The sequence below is a fragment of the Crassostrea angulata genome, chromosome 7, assembly GCF_025612915.1.
Source record: "Crassostrea angulata isolate pt1a10 chromosome 7, ASM2561291v2, whole genome shotgun sequence".
NCBI classification, from domain to species: Eukaryota; Metazoa; Mollusca; class Bivalvia; order Ostreida; family Ostreidae; genus Magallana; species Magallana angulata.
In genome coordinates, this window is record NC_069117.1 from 49,139,772 (window position 1) to 49,152,120 (window position 12,349).

Consider the following 12,349-nt stretch of genomic DNA (forward strand, 5'->3'; position numbering starts at 1 on the left):
ATGATTTTTTTCCAGAATACATCTAAAGGTCTTTAAAAGGAATTTAATTGCAGTTGATGCCACAAAGTAACCTCCATTACAGGTGATTACAGTATTATTGAAAAGGTCACAGTCCAGAAATTAATTCCATATAAATTCCTTAGTGCCTTTGAAAATTGCTCCATTGAGAAGGCATGTTCCAGTCTCAATGACCTTGCTTTATCCTCTTCTATTGATATACAGTAAAACAATGTCTAAATCAGCACATTCAAGGTTAAGTTCACAGAAAAAGCTCTCGAGTATTCTGGCGGCCATTAATGATGCAACTAATGTCATTTATGAAAAGAAATTGTTGAAAAAACCTTTATAAATCTGAAAATGTCCTCTTGCATTCTCTGAGGATTACTGGAGATTTCTCAATCTTCAAAAGAACACAATGAACAAATTCAGATCGCACTTATAATAAGGATCATCTAGGATAGTCATGCTTGTACAGAACTTTATCACAAATCGTGCACTGAAATCCATGTATCTGGAGGCTAGGTTGATCATCAAATGATATTTATTCAGTTTTTATTCAAATCATGTTGATGCATAGAACAAAGTAATTAATGTTAGATATTTCAAACCATCTGAGAATCTAAGGTTTTCAAGCATTTAGCTCTTTGGGAGAGGCTCATTATAGCCCATTGGTGTTGTCAGATTTCTTGAAATTTTAGTCCCCTTGAATCCACAGTAGAGTGGCTTGGTCTCAGGAGTACTCTGAGAGTAGAGTGAAAAATAAAAACAACTTAATTATCACACAAAAGGGATATCTGAACAAATTCAGAACCTGAACTCAGTTTACATATACATATCAACAATTTGCCATAATGTTCAAAATGTGGTACATAAATTGTTTTTTATGTATGTAAATAAAAGGAAAGTGTTAAGGGTCTACCTGCCATGAGTGTCTTTGCATATTGCGACAATATGTGCAGGATTGCATTAGTGTAAAAAATATGTAGAAAGAATCTGCTAAAAAAATCTTCCAAATTTCACTTACTGATCATTGAATTTTCAGTAACATCATAAGTTTTTTTAATATAAAAATTATTTTGTTAATATTTCTGTACATTTTGTATGTATACCGGAAGATGTACATATACATCCATGTGTAGAACTGTGTAAGACACAGTACAATGGCACTTTTATCTTGAGACTTTTTTCTGCCACTCTTCTAAAATCCCCCCCCCCCCCCCCAAAAAAAAATCAACAGTTGCTGGCGTGGAAGTAACATCAGTGAAATAACCTGTAAGAATGAAGGAATGGAAAAACAGCCTGATTGATTGAGAATTAATCCAGCTGAAGCATCCTAGACAATTCCAATGGCGAGATTACCAACTTCTTCATCAAAAGTTGATCTGCTTGCAATTTGCCACAGCTGATGAAGAGGATTAATGGTGCCTTATATCTGCAGACCTCTCCAAGAAGTATCCCTCCAGACAGATAATTGTTTTCCCTTGTCACTGGCAAATTGCAGTGGCTGTAATCAAGACAGCAGAGTCCATAGGGACAACAAGCAATTCCCGGAAATAATGATTGTTTATTCCCTCCACCATATAAAGTTTGTTCTCTGACTGTCAACAGTGTCATGATACATCTATCCGCTAATATATAGCCTGGTTAAGACCAACAACTAAATTTGGTTTGTGTCAATTGGATCCTCTGTTTTGTTAGTCCAATCAAAGGATCCTAATGACTATAGGAAACTCGTTTATGAAAGTTAATGAGAATTATAAGTTGGTTAAATGGCAGACTATATTCAATTTGTGGTCTTGGAAAATGATATCTGTATTAGAAACTTCCCAAGCAATAAAGCAGTGGACTGTTTAATGGAACCTGCTATGTTTACCCTAAAGACAAGCTTACTATAGGTAACAACCAGGAAGAAGCCATAGAAATCCGACTCTTCTTTGGTTTATCTGACAGCCTCAATTTCTTTCATTACTCTACCCTGAAGAATGGCAGTATTTTGTTTATGATTGTTTCTATCATGTTCATTGCTAAGCAGCCTTAGAATTTATATCTTTGAGCCCCAATTTTTACAGTAAAACTTCATCTTCCTATACCACTGAATCGCTAACATGAATGGTAATCACTTGTTTTAAATGAGCTATTTCAATTATTGACATTTTTATACATGTACAGAGATGATTTATCAATATTCAAAAATGTCTCAGCTACAGCTTCTTAAAATTGAGCCATTCCGTGTGATAGTGTTTTTGACCATTGTTTCTGTTGTTGGCACAACAATATCCATTCCAACACTTTGCCAAATCTTTAGTCCTCTTCCAGTCTTTATTTCATGACTGACTCAGAATAAAAACAGATCTGATGACTGTAGCTATGCCATTTAATAGCCACAGAAATTGTCAAACATCTATAAATTACCATAAAGATCTTGGCAATGCCAGAGAACACTAAATACGGTCCTCTGTTGAACTACTGTGGCTGTATTTGTTGTTTCCACTAATGCTTAAAGGTTAAGTTGGTTCAAAGAAACAACAAGAGGCCCATGGGCCACATCGCTCACCTGAACAGCAGTTCCTTGTAACATTACATTTCGTAGCATACGCTTTTTCTATTTTAAACATTGAACCCCTTTCTGGGGACCCAGTTATGGTCCAAGGTTTATGGTTGGCTTGAACAACATAAATAGTAACATAGGAATGAAAATGTGAAGCACTGCGGTGGGACCGCACGTACACAACCTGAAAAACTGAACATAGCAGAGTTCCACTTCAAGAGGAATAACTCTCAGACTGTACAGAACACAAGAAAGATAACTCTTGGTTCCACTACATTAGAGTTTACACAATTTGAGGATCCTTGCATAGTAATCTCACAAACTGTAGCATTATAGTTCTCGAGAAAAACTTTTTAAAAACATTTTCAATATATCCTTCTATGTTAAACTTTGAACCCCTCTTGGGGCCACATTATTAGTCCAGTGCTAAAGTTTTAATTATTTGGAATCTACATTATTTAAGGATGCTTGCCTAGTTATCTCACAAGCTGAAGCATTATAGTTCCCTAGAAAAAGATTTTTCAACATTTTCCCTCTATATTTCTATGCTAAACTTTGAACACCTCTTGGGGCCCCAGTATTAGATTGAGATCACGGCTTTTATAATTTCGAATCTACACTATTTGAGGGTGCTGACGTAGTTATCTGACAAATTGATGCATTGTACTTCTCGAAAAGAAGATTTTTAAACATTTTCCATATATACCGGTACTTCTACATTTAACTTTAAACCCATCTTGGGTCTCTAGTATTAGTCCAGGGGTCACTATTTTAAAACTGTCGAACCTTCATTATACAAGGTTGTATGCATGATAGTAATCTCACAAATTGAAGCATTGTAGTTCTCGAGAAGAAGATTTTTTAACATGTTACCTTTATATTTCTTTAATAAATTTTGACCCCATCTTGGGGCCCCAGTATTGGTCCGGGGGTCACAATTTTACCAATTAGGAATCTACATAAGCAAAGGATGCATGCATAGAAATTCCACAAACTAAAACATTGTAGTTCTTGAGAAGAAAATTTTTAAACTTTTCCTTTATGTTTTTTAAAATGTTTAAATTTTGAACCCCTCTTGGTGCCCATCAATTGTCCGGGAGTTACAATTTTTTGAATCTACATTATTTTAGGATGTACATGTATGCATAGTAATATCCCAAACAGTTGCACTATAGTTCTTGAGAAGAAGATTTTAAAACATTTTCCTACATATGTTAAAATCTAAACCCCTACTGGGGCCCCACTTTTTGTTCGGGGGTCACGATTTTTACAATCTTCACTATGTATACAACCTTTTGTGTATGTATTGGCATTTTTGGTGAAGTGGTTCTTGAGAAGAAAATTTTTAAACATTTTTCATATGTAGTTCTATGTTAAACTTTGAACCCCGCCTGGGGCCCCAGTCTTGGTCCGAGGGTCACGATTTCTACAATTTAGAATCTTCATTATACATACAAGCTTTTGTGTAAATATTGGCATTTCTGGTGCAGTGGTTCTTGAGAACAACATTTTTTAAACATTTTCCTAAGGTATTTCTATGTTAAACTTTGAACCCCGCCTGGGGCCCCAGTCTTGGTCCGAGGGGCACGATTTTTACAGTTTAGAATCTTCACTATGTATACAAGCTTTTGTGTAAATATTGGCATTTCTGGTGCAGTGGTTCTTGAGAAGAAGATTTTTAAACATTTTCCTATGTTGTTCTATGTTAAACTTTGAACCCCGCCTGGGGCCCCAGTTTTGGTCCGAGGGTCACGATTTTTACAATTTAGAATCTTCACTATGTATACAAGCTTTTGTGTAAATATTGGCATTTCTGGTGCAGTGGTTCTTGAGAAGAAGATTTTTAAAAAATTTTCCATATGTTGTTCTATGTTAAACTTTGAACCCCGCCTGGGGCCCCAGTTTTGGTCCGAGGGTCACCATTTTTACAATTTAGAATCTTCACTATATATGAAAGCTTTTGTGTAAATATTGGCATTTCTGGTGCAGTGGTTCTTGAGAAGAAGATTTTTTAAACATTTTCCTATGTATTTCTATGTTAAACTTTGAACCCCGCCTGGGGCCCCAGTTTTGGTCCGAGGGTCACGATTTTTACAATTTAGAATCTTCACTATATATACAAGCTTTTGTGCAAATATTGGCATTTCTGATGCTGTGGTTCTTAAGAAGAAGATTTTTAAAGACATGCACCCTAAACTTACTGTTTCGCAATTATCTCCCTTTTGAAAAGGGCTGTGCCCTTTATTTTAACAATTTATAACCCCCTTTCCATAAGGATGCTTTGTACCAAATTTGGTTAAATTTGGCCCAGTGGTTTTTGAGAAGAAGTTGAAAATGTGAAAAGTTTACAGACGGACGGACAGACGGACGGACGGACGGACGGACGGACGGACGACGGACAACGGGTGATCAGAAAAGCTCACTTGAACCTTCGGTTCAGGTGAGCTAAAAACTCAAGTATGATGTAAATCTTCAGTATCTAGCTATCAAAGAACTTTCATTGCCTTCCACTGCACTTTGTTTTGCCTTGCTGGACAAGAATGACACTCCTTCATCAGATAAAACATGTCCCACAAAAGCTCTACTTAAGTAGATGGCAAGTGGACAACATTTAGACAGTAGCAGGGCAAACAGATTGTCTTTTTCATTACATTTCATGTATAATAATATTCGAAAGTATTGGTTGTTGACAAAATAAAACACTTTTAATATCTGTAACTGACAGTCTACATAAAGAACTATACATGTATATGATATATGTCAAATTTGGCCGCCATAATTTGTCATTTTTTAAAGTGTTTCAGGTACATTAAATTGTTGTGTTATTTTTTAGAAGAGTTGATATCAAATATATTTTTCACCTACAATATGTATTCATTTGATTTATTTGCCCTCACTGGCAGTATATGATGTCAGAAGTGACGCTATTTTTATAATTCAATTAAAATTGGTCATTATTTGACTTTTTTTTTTTTATCTTTTTTCGAATGGGAAATATAGAGCGACGCTTTGAACAAGAACAAACTTTTTGTCTCTTTTAGTACTGGATAGATGCATTTTTGGGGAAAATATTTTGTTTGCTCATGTAATTGCTCAAAGTTTTTTAAAAGAAAAACAGCTTGAAAACAAGCCGTTTTATGCTAAAAATGCAAAAATGGCGGGAAAAGGTAAACTTTATGTATCATATTTCTTAATTGTGGGCACTTTACTCCCAATAAAAAATTATAAATAAACTTCAAATGTTTATTTGTATAAAGAAAAAAAAGAATTACATTAAAATGATGATGTTCATTTAAGGAGGCCATTTTAAGCTGAAACCATATATAGTCCTTTGTCAGGTTTTTAAAGTCCAAAAAAGGCTAGGCTTCTATGGATTCCACCAGCACAACAAATTTGGGTAAACAGTTTGTGGACCTAAATAGTATTACCGTATTATTCCATTTATAAATGTGTGACTTAATTTTCATGACTAGTACTGTTTTTCAATTCAAATGAAAACAAACTTAAACATTAATTGTACTATAATCATGCATCAGTAAATAAAGGAAAATAATGGAGATAGGAATGCAAAACTCTGACACAGTAATCGCACTTTCCTTTCATATACCAGACACTTAATTAGAGGTCTTGCATTTCATGGGTAGACACCCAGGAGGCATTGCTTTGATCGGAATAAATATAACCAATCATACTGCACTGTTGATGCCTCTGATTGCTTTCTCACCACTTGGATTTTTCTGGATGTTTACCACACCAAATATAGGCTGATGTCCGGATCAAATATAAATCTATCCTGATACACCCTGTGCATGTTTTTTTTTTTATCACAGAAAATAAGGTTATAAAAGTGCCAGGGAAGCACCATTAAAACCAGAAACTTCATCTAATACATCCCTCAAGTGCATTCTCTCAGTAATCTGTAGCCATTACGGTCTTCGACTTCCCATCAATTTGTGTAATCTTAAGACAGGCTCCATTCCTGATGACCAAAGCAGTAATATCCTCCAAAAGCTTAAGCTTTGCTATCAGACCTATGGACGCAACGCTCCACTCTCCTATTTGTCAGTATTGTTTCCTCTAAACTAATTGATGTACACAACAAATTTAAAAATCTTATTTAAAAAACAAACAGCAAACTTCATCTCATTCATTAATGTATCTTTGGCATACAATGGTCCTTATGGAAATAAAAGTTTCATTTGCAACACTTGCAGTTTAGTCAAATTTCAAGTCATTCAAAATTGCATTTAACCATATTAACCAACGTTCTGTATATACATTTGCTTACTTTCTTACACTAGGTGGTATGATTTTAAACAAATAAGAAAAGTGGTTAGAAATACTCATGTATTGGAAGACTATAGTAAAAATAAGGTTCAGAAATATCTTGCGATATATGATGTCACATTGTTTCTGAAAGAGCATACACTGCATTGTGATGTTTCTACCAAAATTTATTTAATAACAAAACAGCATCGCATATAAAAGTTCTAAAGTACTCAAACTACAGGGTAGCTCAGCTCTCTGTGTTATGGATGATGTGACTTTTTCTACCTGACCAAGCATCAGATTATCTATACACAGGTATTCCTGACTGAAGTAAATGGACAAGCATACACCTGATCAAGCTCAATCAGGGCGCTAATCAAGACAGCCACTGATACTAATGGCTGCCTGGAAATCAGCCATGGACTGCAGAAGGGGTCTTAATGCAACTCACCAAGGTAAGGTCTCCTGGTAATGAACAGCGTGACAGTTCATTGAACATAAATCATACAACCTAATTAGCACCATCAGAATTTAGGGACTTAGGGATTTCTTCAGACCATAATGTGCATTATTCTTCCAGACTTTCTATGGCAGATATATGGTAGTTTGTTGACTTCTCAAGGCTTTCAGACTGTGCTGAAACTTCCCTAATATTACATTAAGACAAATAAATAACACTCATTTATCAAAAGAGAAATTCACTCCAAAAGGACCACATGATAAATGAAGAATCAATAAATCGCAATAAATGCTGAATTATTTCCCAAATGAAGGACCATGCAGAATTATTTCAGCTGATTATACACTTGCTGTAAGAAACTGTATCTAATGATATGAAATGAAATGTGGACTTCAGAGGTTATAGTGAGAGTATGTGACCAGTGCATTGGGAGATCTTGTAGCATGTCCACTGTTACAAGCCTTTGACCATTCCTCCCACAGCAGAGCGGGCTTGTTCATGAATCAAGTCTGTAATTTGATCTAGCATGGCCAAGAAAACTCAATAAGGAGTAAGGATTCTTCTGTCACTTTCAATTTCCTACTGAAGCAAGCCAGTCATTAGCAACCGTTTCCATCTCCAAAGATACAATACCACAAAATGTGCCCATGAATAATTTTCTTGAGTATGCAAATATAATTATAACCCTAGAAATGGTGAAATAATGAATCGCTCTGTACTTCTTCCAATCCAGATTGATTTTTATTTTGCACCAGTCTAGCCAAAACCTGCTGAAACATTGATTACACAGAAAAATCAGAAACCTTAGGAAAAATACTGCTTTTTCTCTCTACGATTTTGTAGTTGTCCATTGTGGGTACAACAAATAAAGTCCTTTCTCTGATTCTCATTATTCAACAATTGTGTTTGCAATACTGCACCTCATTCTTGATTTTTAAGGATTCCCGTAATCCTAAATCTGCCTTACTTTGTCACGATTTCAATTACTCTGCAACTGTAGAAGAATTATCATATCATGAACACTATACAGTACTTCTTTAGGCCAAAAAAGAATTGCTGCATTAATGCTTAAAAACAAGGATTGGAATCTAAATCGTCGACAAACAACTAGATTTATCATAGGTACGTGAAGTCAAGAATGTACTATAAGAAAATAAAGTGAAAAAATAGTTGAGTTTGAACTGAAACAGACAGTAGTTGAGAACCTGATAGAGTTAAACTCAGAGCAAGTTCTTAAGGATTAGTGGATTTACTTCACTTTATCCAAAATTCATTATAATTATCAATATTTATCATGACCAATTTGTAATAATAAGTTTTGGGATTTTACAATTAAAATGTTTTTTCCTACATGACTATCGCTTGTGTTAATTGCGTCATTAAATAAAAATACCTTCATTAGAAACCTAAAATAATTGGACTATAAATTGAAGGATTTATGTGCTTAGAGATATGTTCAGTCAAACAATTTTGTAATTGATTTTTCTTTTATACAAAAGAAATTAAACAATTTGTTGTAAAAAAAAATGTAAATTTCATTGTTTTTATCTCTATTCACAATATATGTGTCTATTAGTTATAACCAAATTCTTTATAACCATAAAAAGTTATCAAGGGTTTGTTCAGAATTTTGCTAAGGAATTTCACTATATATCTTAGATTTCACTATATGTGTGTTCATACTAAACAAGTTTTAGTGTACAGTATTAAGCTACTGTAAACCAAGCAAAAAGTTCTGAGGGGAAACTGCCAGACTTCGTTGACACAAGGACTTATTAATGGCCCTATGAAAAAAATTCTCAATATTAACAGCCAGGATAAATGTCATGAAGTAGTTTCAAAATATCAACTACATTTTATTTATCCGTCTTTCGGTGCACTGCTATAATTTATGACCTTTGATTATATGACCAGACAAGGAATGGCCCCAAATAATTAAAATAAATGTCCATCCAAGGGGAGTAATCCAGTACATGGGCTATTGTCACTTCTGCACAAGTAATATACACCAACCAAATTTAATAGTCCTCTCGTAGAGGAATGTTACACTCAAGTGACAAATATACTAGGTACTGGTAAGATATTTCTTTTCATTTGATTAAATCATTTAAAACTAATTCTATCTTTTAAAAAAAATTCTAATGTTTTAGGTCGATATTGAAGGGAAATGGATGATTTTTAACATAAAGCAAAAAAAGCATTAACATTCTGCATTCATCAATCAAGATACTGGTATTTTCAAATTTGTTTTGAAAAAAAAAAAGTTTTCAATATCCTTCTGTAGTGTAAAAACATTTTTTTTTTTATATTTTAGGCATCTGAGTGTATCATTTTGTAACCAAAAGTATTGGTGAAAAATATAGATATTATTAAGATTTCAAATATCATTTCAAATTGATTATTTCTAGATCACTTTTTCTTCTTTCAAAAACACATATTGAACAACTTTTCAATTTTAGAAATTTAACCTCACAGAAAATTCAAAGATGTAACTGTCAATAAATAAATTTGCTTTCATACAAACTCATGTTTTGTACATGAGTTTAAAAGATCCTGAAATGTGAGACATAGCGCAATTTAAGTTTTCTGTAACTGGCATTAGTGGCAATGGTGGAGGGACCTCGATTTTCCCACGGAACAGCCACTTGAAACTTTACACAAGAGATTTAGTTCTACACCAATTAAAATCATCGATCTATTCTTAATTTGGTCATAAAGTCCAATTTTATTCCCAGGTAGAACTCTCATTAGCCATTTGTTGAAATTCCTTAAATCGAATCTAAAGGACAGACTATTTTCATGTTTTAATAGATTTTGTGGACATCAGACTCTTTACACCGTCTGTGATTTTATTAAATGTAGCGTTTCATTAGCACACGACTACGGTAGTACACAGCAAATCCTTCATTACAAAATGACATCATAATGCTGTGATGTGGTTTTGTTCAATCCCAACATATATGAAAATTGGTTTTTTAACAGGTGATAATACCACAACATCCATTCTCTGTAAAAGTCAATCAAATACATCAAACACCCCATGCATTAAGAAAACAATTATTTCTTTCAATAGTTTGCTATAGGATATATGCTAACTTATCAACACAAAAATGGTACAATGTCTGAAGTTTGACAGAGAAAAAGCCTTATAATTCTTTTTGTGCATTCTATGCCTTGAGGTATTAATCAGCTATGCGCAAATCTTTGGAGGAAGATGAAAAATAAAATTCAATCAATTTCTACCGTATATCTAAGGATTTGAAAAATCAGTGACCGATTTCATTGTCATGTCCCAAGATAGAAAACTATTTTTGCATTGACGGTGGCAAGTGATTTGAGTCGGCAAAGTGCATGGCGGGTTAAACCTTTGCTTCTCTAGACAAATGTCCTCCGGCTAGACCATTTAGTTAACATACATATCTTTATTCCTTAAAACCTCAAAAGAATACTCGAAATAAATACAACCAGAATTCCATATCGAACATTGCTATGGGATAAACCATTAACCTTTTTGGTGCTTTCCTCCCCCGAAATGTTGACTGAAATCAATTTTTAAGCCTCACTAAGCTTGACTAATGTACAAATCTTTCCATCCACTCTTGAACTAATGGTATATATGGTACTACATGTAATTGTAGTTTGTATTGATTACAAAAACTGCAAAAAAACTGTAACCATAACATCCAGAATTTTGTCACGAAAACAGAATCATTGGGATGGTCCCTGAGCATGAACTTTCCTGTTTACCAATCACTGGGTCTTGACACTTGAATCAGGCCTCAGGATCATGAAGCAATTTCAGACTTAAGTCAAAATTTCAATCAGTCATAATTCATTATCATAAATGACAATTTCAATATATGATTAACAACATTATATATTGACAATTTTTGGAGCATTTTAATTTTGTAAGTGTTTTCAACCAAAAGACATTAAGACAGTGTACATCATGCTCCACTTACCACACTATTTTGTTTGTTGTATGTAGTTTTCATTCAATGTGTAAAAGTTAGAAAAAATCATTTTTTTTTAAATCATGAGAATTGTTGGCAAAAACAAGTATTAATGGATCTCACTCAAATGTTCGGCTAGGCTGACGGATATTCGCCAGGGACAATCTGTTTTTATAAATCACTGTTATTGTACGAGATGACAGTGAAGTTATCAACAACTTGCAACAATACATGCACAATTTGCCTATTTTTGTGGAATGGGATAGACAAAATAACTTGTACTGTACTGTAAAACTTGTCTAAACTGGCTATCCTAAATGTAATCAGAACTACTCCTAGACATGCAAGGAGTTCCAATTCATCCTTAGTGGTATGTGGAAAGTAAACCGAGTTATTTTTCTTTCATTCAATGCTGCTCAAGATATTCTACTAGTGATATATACAGATACACGAACCATCATATATTCATATCTGTAATCAAACAACAAAAATATTTCATTGTTATATAGTGATCGTAAAAGTATTTATAATGCAGTAAAATTATAGAAAAATACATGTATGTTATAGCGAACACACTGATAATGAATTGATGCTTACAGCCAATTGATTTTTATTCCCTGAGACTTTATTACATATTGTAAACGTCATAGATATAATGAATTATGTCTATAATGAAGTAAAATCGCCCATCCTTGGGACTTTGTTATAAGCGTGTTTTACTTGTATACTGTGGAATCATTAGATTTCCTGGTGGCTCAATTTTCGTGGAATTCGTGGGTACCTCTCATCCACGAATTAACATCCTCCATGAATTAATAAATTAGGGTAATAAAGTCATATTTCCTTTGTAGGTTTAAGAGAATACCCAAAATTATGTCCCCACGAACCTGTAAAATTTAAGTAATCGACGAAAATTGGCCCAGACAAAATTTAATGATTCCACTGTACATGGAAAAATTTTGTAATTTTTTTTAACTGAACAAGATTAATTCTTACCATTCAAAGTTACAGTATGGGACACTGTTTACATCAGTATTAAATAAAACCATGCAAAGACATTTATGAACAGAGTTAGGTAAACAGTGTGCATAGATTGTGCATGCAATTTGCTATATTACC

The 12,349-nt window shown here is 33.8% G+C and overlaps 1 protein-coding gene across 3 annotated transcripts in view; it reads right to left on the reverse strand.

Annotated features, from left to right (window-relative positions):
* Positions 1–12,349, reverse strand: part of LOC128157100 (protein Fe65 homolog) — a 51,098-nt gene that overhangs the window by 19,354 nt on the left and 19,395 nt on the right. The gene's annotated exons all lie outside the window — the stretch shown is intronic.